Genomic DNA, 19,071 nt, shown 5'->3' on the forward strand with positions numbered 1-19,071 from the left:
TACATCATACGAATCTACAGCGCCCTCTTTAAATGTGTGATGCGTTGACAACATGTATTAACTTTATATTAATATTTGTAAGTTTTATCATTTTATTTATTGTTTTATACTTCTAAATCTTTTATGTGCATTTTATGTACACAAAACAAACAAGGTGCTTGTACCAAAACAGTAACTCATGTCTTACTGTCATACATATGGGGTGGTAATGGCGTGGTCTACCAGTGGCATAGGTTACTGTTGCCTACTGTACAGCTGAACATAGTTCAAAAATACAGAAAATTTTGTTCAAAAAACCTAAACTAATAAAGTTTATTAAAACACATGTTAAATTCCAAGTACAGTTGAAGGAATAAAAACAGGCAAAAGTGATGTCATGAGCTATCTTACCAGTAGCAGTATGACGGAAGAACCCGAAATCTTTTCGCTTTCTAATGCCCTCTCACGGCTTTCACGGTAAAAGCCATTACTATTTACACCGTTTTGTGCTAATATTAGTACACTTTATACCATATTATGTAATAAGATAGAGAAATATTATATTTGTCCCCAGAAACTACGTATTCACATGCAACCTAATCATAAATAGGTCTTTATTCGCAGATTAGAGCGTCTGTTGGGATCGGTGCACTGATGTATCAGTAATAACCTACTCATGGTTACAAGCTTTCTGAACCGCATTTCAGTACATAATTTATGAGGGCAATTAAATTTCCCACCTTATTACACGAAGTACTTGAAAGTACACAGCCTCCATTCTAGAGGGGCTACACTTTGCTAGAATACAGCCTTATGAGCAGCGAGTTATTTGACATATACTGTTGGTTACGGACCACCTTCAGATATGTGTTTGGAGCCATATGCACTTGTCTTTTGCATACTTCCTAATCTCCTTTATCCACCTTCCATTAGGTATTTTCCTTGATTTTTTCCTAACTCTTCAAATGCAGCATAGAACGTCATTGCTTCGTTTACTGGCCATTCTAACGCCAACTCCCCTCCATTGCTCGCTGAGCTATCCTTTTATTTTAATGAATTAATTTATTTATTTTTATCGAAAATCCATGTCACACTGCGATGAATAAAATCTTGATAGTGAGTCTTCCATTTCCGAAACATTGGGAAAAAGTTTTCAAAACGGTTTCAGTAATGCCCAGAATTGTCCGGAGCAATTTTATTCTTTTATTTATTTCATTTACTGTACAATCTGTCATTGTTTTCAGTGATCCCAGATACAAGAACTCATTAACCTTTAGGACAATTGTGAATTGTATGATTTTTATTTTTGAATGCTGATTATACGTTGTTTTGATGGTAGTGTAATTGGTTTTTAGCCGTGGTTTCAGAGATGCTCTTCCACTTTCCTCCATTAGAGGTCGAAGTTTATGAGTATCAAAGGCAAACAGTACAGTAGTCAGACATGGCTCAGGTAAGTTCTAATAAGACTTATTATTCCTCAACTGAAGGATCAGAAAATTACTTCTGTGTCTACAAGTTTCGGGCATGTTTAACATCCTTGCCTGACTCCTCTGTCACTTCTGAACCTCTCTCTAAGAACAAGTGTAAGGGAAACTGTAACATTAACTATATGTTAATAAAGTTTGAATCGATTCATTGTTCATAAATGGCTTTTTCTGTAGATTTAGTTGAAAATCGTGACAACGACCTCATCTTGTATGATTCACTGGTTCTTGCCCAATCACTGATGTTAAGAGCGTTGAGTCTGGTCGGTACCTGCATGGGCGACCGTCTGAGTGCGTTGGGTTCCGCTGGTTCATGGACAAAGAAGTTGCATAAGGGGCTTCCAGTTCGCTAATTCGTAACACGTCGTTGGTCCATACAGCATTATTATTATCTTTGATTCCCAGGAAAAATTGTAATATATGCTCATTTGATTTTGTCTGTGACTTGTAAACTGTCTTTGTTGCACCTGTTTCTTCCGTCAGCTTATTTCTTTGCAAACCTATTATTTCCTATGCACTTGATGACACACTTAGTCACTCTTGTGCATTATTGTCCCACGGAACAATAAAAAAAATAAAAATATAAGAAAGTTGTGGAAATGCACTGATGAAAATTGAATATTTGTCCCGGAACGGGATTCGAACCAAGATTTATCCCTTCTCATCAGCGGTTACTTTAACCGTTTCGGCCATTCGGACACGGTCACTGATAGACCGAAATTTCCTTTTATCTCTGGCCGCAATACAGCGTCCCTCTGCCGTTAACCCCAACTCGCAAATTATTGATTCCCGTAGAAGTTCAGACGATATTAGTGCATCCACACAGAAGCAAATGTCATGCAGTCATCACGCTATCACAGAGATGTATACATATACAAATAGTGTATGTTCTGTAAGACATGTTGGACAGAACGTAGTCGTAAATGCTTCACGTGGTCTAATGAAGGCCTGTAACGTGTGTAATATAGACAGGTAGCCAAATTAATGTGACTAAACAGTGCAGAAATACGTTTACTTCCCTTGCCTGACACTGGATTCTTTCGAATATGCCAGCCGCATACTTTTACAGATAGGTCGAACATGACAACAAAGTACCGCTTTGGAACTAAAGAGTGACGTTTGCATTTACTCCAGGCCAGTAGGTAACCTGTACCGTTAGCGACTGCTCTACTTATTGCAGTAATTACGTTGTAACCAGACAAGCTTGCTATTCAGATACTGCTGATACTTTTATATGTCTTATTTCACATACAAGCATTACAAGGACAGATTAAATGAGTTTCATTTTGCATAAGATCGAAAATGGTGTCAGTAATGTAAGAAACAAAGTAAATGTAAACATACGATCTGTAATGAAAGGGTGATAAAAAATGAAACGTAGGAGTGCCAAGGTAATTTTGTTTATACTGTATCATTAGACAGAACGTCTAAATGCAGAGCAAAAAGAATTTAAAAAGTGTTTCCCTCAGACCAGATTAACGTTTACTTCTCTAGTTTGCTGTGCTTTATTCCTTCCTCGTCAATTGTTTTTTGGCTTTAAGATTAAAATAAATTATGCATGGTAGTGATAGGATTAAAAATTTAGGACCCGAAAATGAACAACTTACAATCGCACAATGTTATATGCGTCAATAGTTAATTATCAAGTAGCCTATGTTCAAGCGAAATAATTAGAAATATTCATTAACATGTAATAGTCATTCACTGTAGAAATTTTCGGTGATGAAGTGTAGTCTATTCGATTTGTTTCCCTGTGACTTATTTTATAGTTGTATTTTTCTTTCGTCATATGAATCATTTATACATTGTAGACTCGCTTTATATGTTTTGAATAAGTGTTAACGCTAACTGGCCGAAATTCACTGGCCAGTAGTCTTTGTCCTGAAAAATGGGCAGTAGATTGTATCAGCTTCCAAGAACACCGTCTGAAATTATGTTTATACAGATTCATTTTAACTGTTGTAATTCAGCCTTCCAATTTCTTTGGAGGTGAGGCACTATAGTAACAGTAATAGGAGTGTTAACGTCCTACACAAAATTCTACTTAAACGTAGAGTAACATCAATTTTTATTTATGGTAATTACGCCTCTGGAAGGAATACGTTCATGTAAAACATCACGTACAGTGATGTAAACAGCAGATGCAACAGCTGAAAGAAGCCAAATATGTCTAAGGGTAGCAAAGGAAGAAGCGTTCAGTTATTAGTATCCGATCTGACAAGAAATGACAAGAAATTCTGGTGGCACATGAAATCGTTATTCCGATCGAAGTCACCTGTTCGGTCACTCATTAACCAAACTGGTGCCAAAACGACAGATGGCGGAGAGATGACTGGAATACTTTATCTGAAAACTATCTTGAGCAGTTAAACAGAGAACCGACTCGTGGCGATAACATATTAGACCTTCTGGTGACAAACAGACCCGAACTATTTGAAATAGTTAACACAGAACAGGAAATCAGCGATCATAGAGCGGTTACTGCATCGATGATTTCAGCCCTAAATAGAAACATTAAAAAAGGTAGGAAGATTTTTCTGTTTAGCAAAAGTGACAAAAAGCAGATTACAGAGTACCTGACGGCTCAACACAAAAGTTTGGTCTCAAGTGCAGATAGTGTTTAGGATCAGTGGAGAAAGTTCATAACCACTGTACGATATGCGTTAGATGAGTATGTGCCAAGCAAGATCGTAAGAGATGGAAAAGAGCCACCGAGTTAGAAAACTCCTGCGTAAGCAAAGGGAACTTCACAGTCAACATTAACATAGCAAAAGCCTTGCAGACAAACAAAAATTACGCGAAGTGAAATGTAGTGTGAGGAGGGCTTTTCGAGAGGCGTTCAATGAATTCGAAAGTAAAGGTCTATTTACTGACTTGGCAGAAAATCCTAAGAAATTTTGGTCTTATGTCAAAGCGGTAGGTGGATCAAAATAAAATGTAAAGACACTCTGTGACCATAATGATACTGAAACACAGGATGACAGACTAAAGGCCGAAATACTAAATGTCTTTTTCCAAAGCTGTTTCACAGAGGAAGACCGCACTGTAGTTACTTCTCTAGATTGTCGCACAAGTGACAAAATGGTAGATATCGAAATAGACAACAGATGGGTAGAGAAACAATAAAATCGCTCAAAAGAGGAAAGGCCACTGGACCTGATGGGATGCCAGTTCGATTTTACACAGAGTACGCGAAGGAACTTGCCCCCTTCTTGCAGCGGTGTACCTTAGGTCTCCAGAAGAGTGTAGCGTTCCAAAGGATTGGAAAAGGGCACAGGTCGTCCCCGTTTTCAAGAAGGGACGTCGAACAGATGTGCAGAACTATAGACCTATATCTCTAACGTCGATCAGTTGTAGGATTTTGGAACATGTATTATGTTCGAGTATAATGACTTTTCTGGAGATTAGAAATCTACTATGTAGGAATCAGCATGGGTTTCGAAAAAGATGATCGTGTGAAACCCAGCCCGCACTATTCGCCCACTAGACTCAGAGGGCCATAGACACTGGTTCACAGGTAGATGCCGTATTTCTTGACTTCCGCAAGGCGTTCGATGCAGTTCCCCAAAGTCGTTTAATGAACAAAGAAAAAGCATATGGACTATCAGACCAATTGTGTGATTGGATTGAAGAGTTCCTAGATATCAGAACGCAGCATGTCATTCTCAATGGAGAGAAGTCTTCCGAAGTAAGAGTGATTTCAGGTGTGCCGCAGGGGAGTGTCATAGGACCGTTGCTATTCACAATATGTATAAATGACCTTGTGGATGACATCGGAAGTTCACTGAGCCTTTTTGCAGATGATGCTGTGGTGTATCACGAGGTTGTAACAATGGAAAATTGTACTGAAATGCAGGAGGATCTGCAGCGAATTGACGCATGGTGCACGGAATGGCAATTGAATCTCAATGTAGCGAAGTGTAATGTGATGCGAATACATAGAAAGATAGGTCCCTTATCATTAGCTACAAAATAGCAGGTCAGCAACTGGAAGCAGTTAATTCCATAAATTATTCTGGAGTAGGCATTATGGGTGATTTAAAATGGAATGACAATATAAAATTAATCGTCGTTGAAGCAGATGCCATACTGACATTCATTGGAAGAATCTTAAGGTAAAGCAGTCCGAAAACAAAGGAAGTAGGTTACAGCACACCCGTTGGCCCACTGCTTGAATACTGTTCACCAGTGTGGGATCCGAACCAGGTAGGGTTGATAGAAGAGATAGAGAAATTCCAAAGGAGAGCAGCGCGGTTCGTTACAGGATCATTTAGTAATCGCGAAAGCGTTACGGAGACGATAGATAAACTCCAGTGGAAGACTTTGCAAGAGAGACGCTCAGTAGCTCGGTAGTGGCTTTTGTTGAAGTTTCGGTAACATACCTTCACCGAGGAGTCAGACAGTATATTGCTCCCTCCTACGTGTATCTCGCGAAGAGACCATGAGGATAAAATAAGAGAGATTAGAGCCCACACAGAGCCATACCAACAATCTTTCTTTCCACGAACAATACGAGACTGGAGTAGAAGGGAGAGCCGATAGAGGTACTCAAGGTACCCTCCGCCACACACCGTCAGTTGGCCTGTGGAGTATGGATGTGGATGTAGATACTGAAACCGGTATTCCGTAATTTTTACGCGGCGGAATATCGTAATACGGTTTCTCATTTCCATTGTCGCAGGAGTGCCGAAACGATAGATACGGGGATAAGCGGTCGCGGAATAGAAAATTAAATGAAACTGCTCAGCACTGTAACGATATATGTACTCGATGAGATACCAGATGAGATTCGAAATAGATAATGTGAAAGATGAAACTTTGTGGCAGATTAAAACTGTGTGCCGGACAGAGACTCGAGCTGTAAAAAGGGGGCGTCAGTCGTGTTTACGTAGCTCAGATGGCTGCCGGCATGATAGCTCAGCGTGTTCGGTCAGTTAGCTGCCCTCTGTGATAAAAAAAAAAAACCTGAGTGAATGGATGAATAACGCACTTCAATGGGCGTCATGTGACGTCCGCCACGAACAATTGAAACGAACAATAACGAACAAAATTAGATTGGAAAAAAATATGGTAGAGCACTTGCCCGCGAATGGAAAAGGTCCCAAGTTCGAGTCTCGGTCCGGCAAACAGTTTTAATCTGACAGAAAGTTCATATCATTGCACACTCCACTGCAGACTGAAAATCTCATTCTGGAATGTGAAAGATTTTGACATTCCTCTAGCTGCAGTTTATTGTTGGTCGCTGAAGCAAGGAGGGGTACCAGCTGACCTGACAAAAACGTGTGTCACATACGTTTTCAATAAGAGTCTGATGTACCTTGAAATGTATGTGCTGGTAAGACACTGAAATCGAGTTCGGGAGGACGGTACTTCAACCCCGTGTGGCCTTCTAGATTTCCGTTTTCTACGACTCCAACAAATCGTTTAAGGCCTATCCTGATAATATTATATTTAACACATTTACATCCCGTTTTCTCAGGAAGTGACCAAGATATTAAAACAAAACTTAGCCATGTTATAGAGTCATATCATACATTTACTGATTTACTATCAAGTACCTAACTTTGTTGGGAATCAAGATATGAAGTTTTAATGAAGGTATTAAAAATTTGCGTAGTTAAAGAAATTATGATGAATGTATGAATTTTACCCCTATCATTATAGATCCAAAAATACATAATACCACTATCAATAAGATGTAAAAACTTTAGACCTTTACCTTAAGTAGTTTCTGAGATAATGGAAATATTCGCAAAAGAGTAATTTTTTCAGAATAGCACTTCAAAGATGAAGTAAAGCAAAACTCTGTACTGAATGAATAGACAGCCTCAACTCTTCATCTTTGTAATATTTATCATCCTGAGGATCAACCAGATGCAGTCTATTTCTCCATCTGAGGGATCTCTATACAGTTATCGTAAGATTGCTTCTGTATTATGGCTGGACTTTGTTACAGATTGCTTCAGAACACTTATTCTGCCTGAATGTCCATCACTGAAGGGGGTCAAAGTATCACTGACCCCAGTGTTTTCAAGCCTACAAATGCGCTTCTGGGTCCATGCAACAGTGGGTATGTACAACATTGTCGAAAGACTAAGTTACATTTTGAGTTTTTACTGTGGGGTTTTTCTTGAGAAGAACTGGGTGAGCTAGATATCTACATACTGGATTTCTTGACGCTCCAGGAGCATCAGGGTTGGTGTTTCCGTGTGTGTATTCGGTTCCTCATGCCTCAGCGTTGCGATATTTGCACCAGTCAACTGAACACAAGTACTGTAGTGACTTATCGTCACTTTACCTGTTCTGGAAAAACGTTGCCTATACTGCTTTTCTCATTCCTTCTAAGCTATTGATACTCTTTCTGATCGCTTTTCCATAGTATTCACTTAGCTGATTCATTGTTTTGTTAATCAAACGTCCGCTAATAGTCTTGACACCTGAAAGCCATTTGCTAAGAAAGATTCTGGCCAATTTTATGCAGTCAGGTACCCATTCGTTTCTGCATATGAGAGACACATTCTAACTTTTGTGGTGTTAGGTCATCATAGCGCCTTCTGTCAATTATTGGTCTAAATGAACTGGAATCACATCACCAATGAATTTAGCATACCGAACCCAACATTGTCTTTTAAAGCGCTGAAAGATCTTCACAGCTGAGGCTATTCACATTCCTCTGCGGGATACCTCACATGTTTTCTGACAGTTGCATTCATAATTTTTTTTCTTTTTGTTTTTGTTACCCAGTGTGTGTATCTATAGCAATATTTTGACAATGCCTCAACATAAAGGACCTTCCCAATATGAGTACTTTCGGAAGCTACACATGAATTTTTAGATTAATGGAAACTTTTCTACTGTTGTGTTGTTGTTGCCATCATTTTGCTGAGTTCCACCCACTTTTTCTGATTTCATTGATTATTCTGCAATTATTTTTATGATTTCTCCTAAAGCAGCTGTGCATCCTGAAACATTAGTTGGCGGGGGCATGACAAATTCGTAAGAGCACACTAAGAGCTCGCCGCTGTGGGATCTGTACCAGATATTGTTGATAGATGAGATAGCGAAGATCCAACGGAGAGCAGCGCGGTTCGTTACAGGATCATTCAGTAATAGCGAAAGCGTTACGAGATGGTAGATAAACTCCAATGGAAGACTGCAAGAGAGAAGCCCAGTAGCTCGGTAGTGGCTTTTGTTGAAGTTTCGATAACATACCTTCACCGAGGAGTCAGGCAGTATATTGCTCCCTCCTACGTGTATCTCGTGAAGAGTCCATGAGGATAAAATAAGAGAGATTAGAGCCCACACAGAGCCATACCGACAATCTTTCTTTCCACCAACAATACGAGACTGGAATAGAAGGGAGAGCCGATAGAGGTACTGAAGGTACCCTCCGCCACACACAGTCTGTTGGCTTGCGGAGTATGGATGTAGATGTAGATGTACTGCTAACTGTATCTGCAATATATTCCGCAAATATTGTCCGCATATACCACTGCATGTACTGCACCTGCAAAATTATATCGTCGTTCAATACATAGCGCAGGAGATATGACGTTATGAATATTCAGTTACGTCGAAGCGAAACTGCAGGGTGAAATTCGCTAGAGACACAGTTGAAATCCGTGTACAAATGTGTGTGTACGTTAAATATATGTGAAATACGTTTAAATGTGAGTATTAGGGCAAAGCCACGGGTTATAAGCTCCTCCTAAACCCCTTGATCGATTTCAACCAAACTAAGTGCACATATTACTCACTGTCTGGAAAGAAGTACTGTGGGGAGAAAACCAGGGATATCGTATTCACTTGGTGGTGATGGCGTGGTGAGAGAAGGATGGGGGTAGAGATGGACGGACAAAGAGGGGGAAAGAGGAGATGGACAGGGAGAGGGGAATGGGAAACAGACAGAGAAAGGGAAGAGGAAACGGCCTGAGATGGAGCTGTAGTAGACGCACACAGAAAGTTGAGGAGAGTGAAGGAGGAGGGGAAGGAGGAGATGAACAGAGTGGGAGGAAGCGATGGACAGACAGAGGACAGAGGAGCAGATAGACAGAGGAAGGGGAGGAGAAGACAGACATAGAAGGGAGCACGAGGAGCTGGACAGAGAGTCAGAGGATTCGAAGAGGTGGCCAGAGAGAGGGAGTAGAAGGAGATAGAGAGTTGGATGGGAGATGGATAGAGAGAGGGGCGAAACGAAATGGACAGAACTGGAATAAATTCATACGCAGGCATCACTACGTATTAAGCAAGTAATTATACAAAGAAATGACTAAGAAAGTATACACACATCAGGCTATGATAAAAATATTATCCACACAGATTTGTATAAAAGCCCACAAAAGTTGAAACATTGATAAATTAAACACTATGTATCTGATTATGATAATAGTACCTCCATTGATTTGTTTACAAGATCAAATAAAAGTTGAAGCACTGATGCACTTTTAACTGTCTCTGAAGACTTTAACTGAGTTCGACACGTAACTCACACAAAATATTTGTGCAACAGATTGTCATAACGGTCTTCATTAACTGAAAATAACAAGAAAAATAAAGGAGATTATAATTTGTGGAGGACACATATAAACAATTTTTAGCATAATCATGGCCTGGTATAAGTTTAAGATGGTCTCTAGCAGTGGACAGTGTTGATATTTTACCAAGATTCTAGAAAAATCAACCATGCAGCTGAAATGAATTTTTACAAAATTGTTAATTTAACCAGAAGCCAGAGATGCAAGCTACAGAGGAGTTATACATGAGTCAACTGACCAATAAAATTCACAATATATAAGTTTCAGTTTGTCATAAAAAATTATACAAGATAAACAATAAGGGTGTTGCATCTGCAATTCATTTCTGTTAACACTCTGGGGCAAATATGTGTGGCGTTTCACAAAAAAAGCATATCTTGAATAAGTATGGTTTCTAATTGTGAAACTTCCCCTTACAAAAATTATACACGACTGTGCTTAAACTGACACACAATATTTTTAGCGCAACGCAATCTGACTTCCAAAAATCCCTACGAAAGAATGGCCCTGACTAGCATTAACCTATACGTTTCACAAATCACTTACCTCACAAAAATCTTCGTCACTCAAGCTACTGCAATACAGCGAGCGCCACTACTGCCAGCTAAATAAAAGATTCAAACTACTGAAGGCACTAACTACTGATAGGTATAGTTAGCAAATGAAAGATTTTAATAGAGAACAAACGATGTATTTACCTTAGTAGTCATAATATATATATCACTTCATGACAGCAATTCTTACAAATTTCAAAACTCCACCATCTCTCTCCCCACGTCCACCACAGCTGGCGGCTCACCTCCAACTGCGCAACGCTACGCGCTGTTAGCATCCAGCTGCCGCTGCCTGACACTACAATGGCGAGTATTACAACAATGCCAACCAGCCACAGACTGCACACGGCACAGCCAGTGATTTTCATACAGAGCGCTACGTGGCGGCGGCGTTAGGAATAAAAAAACCTAAACAGCCTACTTACATAGCCCCCATGCTCCCCACAAAAAATTTTTACAAATTGTTTTGGACAGTGGCCAATAATGATTTGATAAAATTTTTCATAATTACTATAACAAAGATATCAAATGCACACACTTATTGATACAATGTTGGTCAGAAGCTAAAATTCTCTCACATTCCTTAAAGACAGTCCTGATCGTTCATCATAGTGAAATTGCAGTGTTTTTTTTTCAAAGTCTGAGCAATTAAAGATATTGCACTTGGAAGTAGTTGATTTCTAAGCAGTCTTGAAGAAGCAGTGTTGTCCTTCCAATGGAAAGAGCCGGCCGCAGTGGTCTCGCGGTTCTAGGCGAGCAGTCCGGAACCGCGCGACTGCTACGGTCGCAGGTTCGAATCCTGCCTCGGGCATGGATGTGTGTGATGTCCTTAGGATTAAGTAGTTCTAAGTTCTAGGGGACTGATGACCTCAGCTGTTAAGTCCCATAGTGCTCAGAGCCATTTGAACCATTTGAACCAATGGAAAGACAGTGCTGACTCTTGACATGCAGACAGGTAATGGGCCACAACAGAACAAACCCACAGCAGAGTCAGTCGAAGTTTTGAAGATTATTGGTAGGTAGGTCATCACAGAGTAGACCTCTTGTAGTCCTGGTAGAGATTATGGTATTGGTGGGCCACCAGAGATGCAGACCCACTGTAGACCTTGTAGAAATAATGGTATTGGTGGGTCGTCAAAGGTGTAGACCCACTGTAGTCCTTGTAGAGATGGCCAGCAGCCATCTGTTTGACTGTGCAGGCGCACAATCACCATTGATGAGTCTTGCGGATAACATAGCAAGTCCATAACCCACCACTTGTCTACTCACAAAGTTTTTGGAATTGTCCTTAGAACCAGCAATGCTGTTAACCAGTCCCTTGCTGAGTTATTAACGCATGTGCAAACACTATCAGTCCCTACTTCTCACATATTGTCCATATACTATGACCAACAGAAACGTGTGCAGTGAAATGTAATTTACAAGTTACTTAATTTGATGAACTGGTGTCAATTACAATTTTATAACATGAGAATACAATAACAAAGGTACAAAATACATCTTTAAATAACATAACAATACAGAGAACATTTGCAGTAGTACAGGCTTTACAAAAGAATCGAAATAACAAATTCATAGGTGTTGCAAAAATTATGACATAAGTACATACATAAAAGATCAGAATAATTATTGAAACATCAACTTCACACATTAGCATTAAAATAAAAGAGAATAAATAATGTCTAAACATCAGAAAAATTCTACAATGTAAATATTATTAGCTAAACACATAAAGACAGGAAGAACACAAATATACAAGAGTACACAAACACATAGTGGGATAACACAAGGAAAGGACAGGGTTTGATTTACTGCAGTATTTTGCAAACAAAACTTTCTTTACTTCTCGGAGATCTCCCTTCGTTCTTCATTATTTCGAAAAAGTTCTATCTATACCTGCTTTCTGTACTTTTCTCATCCTCTTTCAAAAATAGTTTTTCTCCACTATACACTACTTTTTTTTTGGCCAAATCATTTTCATATAGCTTCTCAATGCTTCTCTTCCAATTCATCATAGTTAGTTTCTTATATAGTCTACCACCTCTTAAGCTAACTTAAAATCTACTGAGCTCAGATGCTAAACTAAGGGACGACGCAATGCAGCAGCACAAAATGATTAACACAAACAGCAATGAATAAAAAATGCAAGTAAGCATAGCAAGCAGCAATAAATGTAATAACTTATACCTAAACATGACAAAGCTCAAGCAGAAAAAATGTTACACTAAAGACAAGAATGCAGATAAGGACAATGTCTATTCACATCTTAATGTCTATGCAATTAAAGTGGTGCACCACAAAAACTAATGCTACAACAAATTACCAAGTACTTGAAAAGAAAATTATATATACAGTTACTGTTATTAGTCGCTTCTTATTGCTCTTTCCATTCCAAGAGCTCCTTTTTCGAAGAATGTGGATCATGAAATAATTATTTAATAGATCTGTTGACAGAAAGTATTCACATTAGCAAATGCATTTAATTTTATTTTATAAAGCCAATCCTGCAACACAGCTGGAAAACAGATATCAAATGAAATAAGCAACTATGTACAAAGCATAAAAATATCATTCAATAGCCATGCGACATTTCATAACTTAGTACAAATTCTCTCAACTCTTGTAGAAAGGCACTTGTCATAATCAGGTGTGCAGATGTAAGAATGTTTCCAAGAAATAAGCGTATCGTATTTGCGGTGCTTTCTACAAAGGACTGTCAATAGCGAGGATAATGGCCTCCCTTTTTTTTTTCACCTGTGCCTCTGAAAGGCACACACTAAGGGCTTGTTTCCCGGTGGCTGTCGCCCAGCTGGGTGCCCACGACGCATTACATGCAGGTGGTCACTTAACTGTCTTACCGAAATATTTACGACACCAGTTTCCGCTACAGTGGCAGTCTCATATAAAAAATTTCACAGGTCAAGAATTTGCGTTACACATCTGTAGAAACAAAATTCTATTAATATAACAGTGTACAAAAATTTTTTGGCGGCATTGTGGTACATTCACGCATTTACATACATTTCATCTCTTAAAGTACGATTCTTGGTTTCCAACCACCTTTTTCACAAACCAGAGTCCCTAACCACTACTCATTATTCCTTACCTTCGTCGACACTTCTTCAATATTTAATCATAAGAAATACATAGCATAATCAATTTCCTCACATAGCATCAGCCTATTGATCATAAACATACCTCAACAGCATAATACACATAGTCATCGTAATAATATCATAACAACTCAGTCAAATTCTCAAAATCGTCGTAGCTTTCTCCAATAATTTCAAAACCTAAAAAAATTCTCTGCTCATGTCAAAAGTGTCATCTACCTCAAACGTACTTTAAAAATCATGATCCCATACCAAATACGTCATTCAAAGCTCTCATAGTATCACAATGGTTCCGAAAAAATGTGAACAGTTCACAAAGTACAGACAAAATACAATTTCGTAAGTGTGAAGTTATCCAACAGTGTAATTACGTAAACATGTGTCACTGATGTAGTAAAATGAATGTTTGTCTCTCCCAGTTAAATGATCAGATAGCTGTGTAATTAATGTGTTAGAGAAATACGGTACCGATGTGTAAAGTTGTATAAGCAAATACCATATTAGCTAGGGCTCCTTGTGCTTGCCACACACATGGTACACAAAGTAAGCGTGTACCCCCCTGAGGATTAATGTAATTATACCCTCAGGTGCTACCGATTACAGCAATGGAATGAAATGTATCACAAAAAACTTTCTTTGTAATTCAAATATGTTGAAAAATAAATAGTTTAATGCGTGTCCTGTAGCGCTAAATGTGCGTCTTGCTGTAAGACAATCTCTGTGGAAGTGTCGTAGTTATTGTCCTCCGAAAGCTACGTTCTGCTGAAGTCAATGTACTTACCTCATGATAAACGAAATTGAAATGCTTTGCATATAGATATCTTAGTTATTACTCTTATTGCCGTGATGAAGTAAGTACTGTACTGTACGTATTGTTGTGCTACAGAAAAGGCTGTCTCATTGTAGCTATACCACAAACGTTACTACTAAAACATGTTTTACTTTCCAGAAAAATTCAGAAAACTGTGCAGATATGAAACAGATAAACTGCAAAAGCAACATTGTAAATTGTCACTCATTAGTAGCGTCGTGATAAAATCGTGTAGCTGTCACATAAACTAACCACTGTATCATCTGGTATCTCACAAAAAGTACTTTAAATCCAGAATGTATTTTCAAGTAAACCAAAATGTTGCATTAAAATCTCATTAGCAATACTGGTAAATGTTCTAAGTATGTGAGCCTTATAGTCGTTACGTAATCGTGCAACTAACAAGCAAGAATGTACACATGAAATAACACAGTGATGTCTGTTCACTATAACAATGCACTCGTAAATACTGTCTAAATATGTTCCGTAGGTTCTAGACTGGATAGTGAACTTCAAAACATTGTTGCATGTTAACAGTTTCTAAGTGTGACAAAGCATACTAGAAATGTGAAGTGAAATGTTTTATGGCAAAGACAAAGTTAAAAAGCAGATTATCTTTCAATAAACGGTTTTACATGTGAAATGTGGTGTAAACCTTTACTCTTCCTAGTACGCAGAGTTTCAACTTCAACGCAATTATCATGTGGTATACGTCGGATTCTGTAAGGTCCATTGTAAACTAGAAAGAATTTGTGACTCAAGTGTTTCTTCTTATGTGACAATGGATGAGCTTTAATGAGAACTTTCTGACCAATATATAATTTCTTTGCATTTGCTTTACCGTGTAATTTTTTCCTTTTGTCTGCAGCAGAATTTATATTTTTAATAGCCAAATCAATTATGTCTTTGTGTCGAAGTTTACGTGTATTCGGAAAAGGTACAAGCTCTCTGATTCTGTTTGGTGGTTCTTTATTCTTCAGTACAAGAACAGGTGGTAAAGCAGTGGAGTCATGAGGCATTTCATTCAGCACGTTTTGAAATAAGTGTAAATATCTGTCCCAATGCTGATGTTTTCTGTGACAATAAAGTCTGCAAAGCTTATTGATTTCTTTCATAATCCGTTCAGACGGGTTACAATGTGGTGAGTACAATGAAATAAAAACAGATTTGATTTTATGGTTACGAAGCATGCGTGACCAAACAGCAGATCTGAATTGCGGTCCGTTATCTGAAATTACTTTACTAACGTGTCCAACTTCACGTAAGAAATTTCTAACAAAGGCGTTGGATACAGACCGTCCAGTGGCTTTACGTAACGGAGTGAAAGAAACAAATTTTGAAGTAAGTTCAACAGCGACTAGAACGTACGAAAATCCATTAGATGTTCTGACAAGCGGTCCCAAGAGATCAACAGCAGCAAATTCTTTTAATTTAGAAGGAATGATAGGAAACAATGGAGCACGATGAGAGACAGTAGATGGTTTCGTCTTTTGACAAAGTTTACAAATAGACAAGACTCTTCGAATTCTCTTTTCCATATTGTTAAAATAACAAGTCGTTCGAAGAATATGATAACATTTTCGTGGACCAAAATGTGCATAGCTGAAATGAATGTACCAAATGAGCTTATTAACAAAATCGTCTGGAATGCAAAATACCCATAGCTTGTCATCAACAGTGCATCGTTTGAACAGTATGTTGTTTCTAACCAGATAATAATGCCGAATCTGTGTGTGTGTCTTTTCATGCCATTTACTTTTCATGTCTTTCCAAATCGGATCTTTATCTTGTTCATGAGCAATGTCCTTTAAAGATGTGGTGATGAAGTTTTCAAAGGCGACTTTCTGGATGTAAAGAATACTGAAATTTCTCTCGAGGTTGCTTTCTGTGTTACTTTTCTCAAGCCCAGCCGGTGCGCGTGACAGTGCGTCCGCAACAATGTTCTCCTTGCCGGGAATGTAAACTATTGTGAAGTGGAATTCTTGCAGAAACAATGCCCAACGTTTTAACCTGTCATGATTTAATTTTGAAGACATAACAAATTGTAATGCACGATGGTCACTGTATACTTTTACGTGCTTACCATAAAGAAAGAAACGGAATTTGTTAAATGCCCAAACGATAGCTAAAGCTTCTAATTCAGTAACGGAATAATTTTTTTCAGATTTTGTTAGCACTCGGATAGCAAAAGCAATGGTTTTCTGAACAGTAATATCATTTTCTGTGGCTTCTTGAAATAAATGGGCACCAAGACCGACTTTAGAAGAATCTGTGCTAAGGCAAAAATCTTGTGAGAAATCTGGATGAGCTAGTATTGGCGCGTTAAGTAACGATTCTTTCAAAGAATTGAATTCCAACTGTGCTTGTTCGTCCCAGTTCCAAACAGTATTTTTTCCAGTGAGAGAACAAAGTTTTGGTGTAACTAGAATTTCCATATTCAGAAAACGACGGTAAAAATTTACGAGACCTAGAAAACTGCGGACTTGTTTTTTTGTGGATGGAATTGGAATGGCTCTGATTGCTTCTAACTTTTCAGGATCCGGCTGGATGCCTTCAGAAGAAATAATATGTCCCAAAAACTTCACTTTTGTCCTACCGAATTCAGACTTTTCCAAGTTAACTGTAATTCCAGATTCTGCAAAAATATGTAACACGCTGTTGAGGATGCGATTATGTTGTTCCCATGAGGCTTCTGCTATCAGAATATCGTCCACATATAAGGTGATGTGATGTTTTAAGAGCTCAGGTAATATGGAATTTAGCCCGCGAATGAATGCTGCAGAGGAAATGTTCAAACCAAAAGGAAGTTTCCGAAACTGATAACAAACGCCGAAACAAAGGAAAGCTGTGTATTTTCTACATTCTGGATGAAGTTCGATCTGATAAAAGGTGGATCTGAGATCAATGGAAGACAACACTTTTACACCATTAAAATTTTGAAGAAGTTCTTCCAACGTTTGCGGCCTGTCTGTTTCAGGAATAATGATAGTATTGATTTGTCTCGAATCTAAGACAAGCCTGATCGATCCATTTTTCTTCTCAACAACATGTAATGGATTGTTGTATGAGCTTACTGCAGGCTCAATAATGCCGTCGTCAAGCATGGATTGTATTTCTGTTCTAACACGGTCCCTATAATGTGCTGGAATTACGTATGGTCTAACACAAAATTTAGCATGCTCACGAACACGAAATTGGTATTGAAATCCCTTGATTGTTCCTGTTTTGTAAGTAAAAACTGTGGAATGTGCTTGTAAAATCTCAAAAAGGTCCTGCCTATCAGTGTCATTACAATTCTCAATTGTTTGAAACTTATTCTGAATTAACTCATTAGTTTCAATTGAGCCGTCGATATCATCCCTGTCAGTACTTGCAGAGCGACTGTTAGTGTCTAGTTCCGTAGAAAATTCCGAACTGTTGTCTAACAGAAGGTAAAGCCGATTAATTTCCTCGTCATGGTTTGAGAGCCAATCTTCAAATTTCAAAGCTATTGACTTACCTTCTTTCTCTAAACTTATTTCAGCATCGTGAAAGTTTAAGATTGCTTTGTTTTCATTCAAAAAGTCTACTCCCAGTATAATTTCCGTCGACAATAATGGAACAATAAGAAAATTCATAGAGAAGCTGTGGCTTTGACAAAAGAATTCTAAGTTGGTTTGTTGGCGTACATCTACACTTTTTCCAATGACTGCACCTTGTAATTTAATCTTGCGTAACGGGAGTGTGGGGCAATCTTTCGATTTGCTGCATTTACTAAAAGCTGTTTCACGAATTACTGAAATGGGACTGCCTGAGTCAAGTACTGCCGTAAATTTTACGTCATTTACGCCCTGTTCCTGGAGTAAGATGTCCCTAATGTCTTCCATTTTTACGTAATTACTAGCTACGGCAGCTGCGTCGTCAGTTTCATGCGTACGTTTTGTGGCTGCCAGCGGTATGAGTCATTGCCTATTGTGTCTTTGTTGGCGCGAGTCGTTAATGGGATTAGGAGACCTAACTTCTACAAATTCACCTTGTCGAGAGGGCCCTGCTCTGTTTGATTCCCGCCAGTTCTGCTGCAATTCAGGTCTGTCGTTACGATCATATCGTGTGTCGTCATGTCGGTAGATTCCATAGTTTCTTTCTTGTCGGTCACGTGGTGGAGAATTTCTCCCTGAATCGTAACTGCGCGCTGGACCATTGCGTATTAAGTTATTCCGTCTCCCTTGATAATAATTATTTTGGTTTCCATATTGTCTGTTTCTCTGATTGTCTCTGTGATAGTCATTACCGCGGAGAGGTGATCTTTCCCTGTAATAATTACTACTCTGCCAACGGTTGTCATACGTGTGGTGTCCGTTTTGGTCACGATTTACGTTGTACGAATAGCCTTGTCGTGTATTATTTCTGTCATCGCGGAATTGTGACAGGTGTGACCTGTAATTGTTGTGTTCCTGTTTTCGCGTTCGATTGTCAGTGTCAATTTCCAGTCCTTGTAACAGTCCCTGAAAAGCTTCAATGTCGTCTTTGCATCGTACTGCTAAAATAATCTGTCGTTAATGTTCAGGTAATTTGATTAAGCAAATGCGGATGAGTTCTGAGGGGCTGTATGGGTCT

The sequence above is a fragment of the Schistocerca gregaria genome, chromosome 5 (assembly GCF_023897955.1).
Source record: "Schistocerca gregaria isolate iqSchGreg1 chromosome 5, iqSchGreg1.2, whole genome shotgun sequence".
NCBI lineage: Eukaryota > Metazoa > Arthropoda > Insecta > Orthoptera > Acrididae > Schistocerca > Schistocerca gregaria.